This window comes from Notothenia coriiceps, unplaced genomic scaffold, assembly GCF_000735185.1.
Source record: "Notothenia coriiceps isolate Sejong01 unplaced genomic scaffold, NC01 NC01_scaffold00000339, whole genome shotgun sequence".
Classification (NCBI taxonomy): Eukaryota; Metazoa; Chordata; class Actinopteri; order Perciformes; family Nototheniidae; genus Notothenia; species Notothenia coriiceps.
In genome coordinates, this window is record NW_011333040.1 from 16,294,190 (window position 1) to 16,296,104 (window position 1,915).

At 39.3% G+C, this 1,915-nt stretch overlaps 1 long non-coding RNA gene across 1 annotated transcript in view; it reads right to left on the bottom strand.

Moving 5' to 3' along the window:
- The window catches only part of LOC104947199 (uncharacterized), a 5,488-nt gene that overhangs the window by 2,594 nt on the left and 979 nt on the right, over positions 1 to 1,915 (bottom strand). The window lies entirely within an intron of this gene.

Sequence of the window (1,915 nt, forward strand, 5' to 3'; positions counted from 1 at the left end):
TGGTTACTGTGAATATCTACAGTACATTGTTGGTTACTGTGATCTTCTACAGTACATTGATGGTTACTGTGAATATCTACAGTACATTGTTGGTTACTGTGAATATCTACAGTACATTGTTGGTTACTGTGATCTTCTACAGTACATTGTTTGTTACTGTGAATATCTACAGTACATTGTAGGTTACTGTGATCTTCTACAGTACATTGTTGGTTACTGTGATTTTATACAGTACATTGTTGGTTACTGTGATTTTATACAGTTGGGACGTTACTACTGCTATTTCTACAGTAACTCCAGAGTTGCTGTAATTTTTGGTTCGAAACACGGTATTATAATCTAAAATGGTTTACAGTAATTTACTGTGCACAACCACTGTAAATAACTGTGGATTTCACAGCCATTTTTTACAGTGTGGCTAAACTCTCACATTCTTGTATACACTGCAAAAACAGTTTACTCTGTTTTACTTGCCTTCAAGAATTAGATTTGATAGGGCCAGACTATTTTTGATCTGATTCAAAAATTGAGTTTAAGAAAAATGGCAGAATATTGAGTACCAAAGGCAGACTCAAAAGTGACACATTTGGGGAAATCCTTGAAATGTAATGATTTTTCAAAATAGATCAAAGAGCTTGTGAAGGGTAACGTTATTTATGGTTAATACGATGACATCTTAGAGCCAATTGAGAAAAGTTCATTCAAGTCAAGTCATGTGACAAAAACAGAAGACATATCGTGTGGGAGTTCCTGGAAAAATAATACATTGTCAAGTGGTGTATTGTCAAATCAGTTCACACATCCTGACACGCACAGAGGTGTGTTCTATTTGAACGTCATCAAGGTGTTTGTTTGTGAGTAAGAAACAAGCCCTAAGAGAGGCTGAAGCAGGGAACAAGTGGCGAAAGAGAAAAGCCTCTTTTGGTTTTGTCCTGTCAAAGTCGGGCTGAATATTAACTAAGTGGATTGCGATTGAGTGAAGAATGCTTTGCCTTTGTTGAGACCTTTGCAGTGATGTCACCAGTACTTTCCCTGGCACCACCTGGCCAGGAGACGCCAGGCGGTTTATTGCAGCACTGAAGCTGTTGCAATGTAGCCTGATTAGTCACCTGACTGTTTTTTTAAAGGCCTTTCAATACAAAAGACAGGCTTCAGTCAGCAGTGCCATAAAGATTAGCTGCTTAGTGAGCTGTGTAAACACACCGACAAATCTGTGTGTTTGTATGAGCTGCATGCAGGAATGTGTGTGGGTGTCGGTGTCTGATTTTTCTTGTATATATTCTGTGTGATTTAAGGAAAAAAATGGCATGAATAAATAATAAAGACAGATAACTTTAAGTGATTAAAAATAGAGACAGTGAGCCGGGTTTGCAAATGTGTGTGTAGAAAGTGAGAGAGGGTGGTGAAAGAAATCCCAAATAGGAAAATGTTGGAAAAAGACTCAGTGGGAATTAAAGGAGGACTGGTGGCAGAACCCACAGCGCTGATGTTAGCTGTCTGATCCACTGAGAGACAGTTGGCAGCAGACGGTCTACCAGCCGTCCCCTGCAAGCTGGGTCTGCAGTCACACACACACACACACACACACACACACACACACACACACACACACACACACACACACACACACACACCAAAGTGTACCCTGTAAAAGTAACAAATGTACTGAGCGCTCCATTCCACGTGATCCAATTATTCACAGTTACAGCACATTTGGGCTGAAGCTAATCTCATAACTAAATGGTAGGCGCCTCTTGAAGAAAAACAGATCTTCCAAACAACTTTAAAGAATTTAAGTTAGTAACTTTACTGTTTCTAAGAAGAAAATATGGCCAATAATGTTTGCAATTATGCACTTAACACATGTATTGCCTCAATGATTCAGTGTTTGGGTTATCACACTGCCAAGGCACAC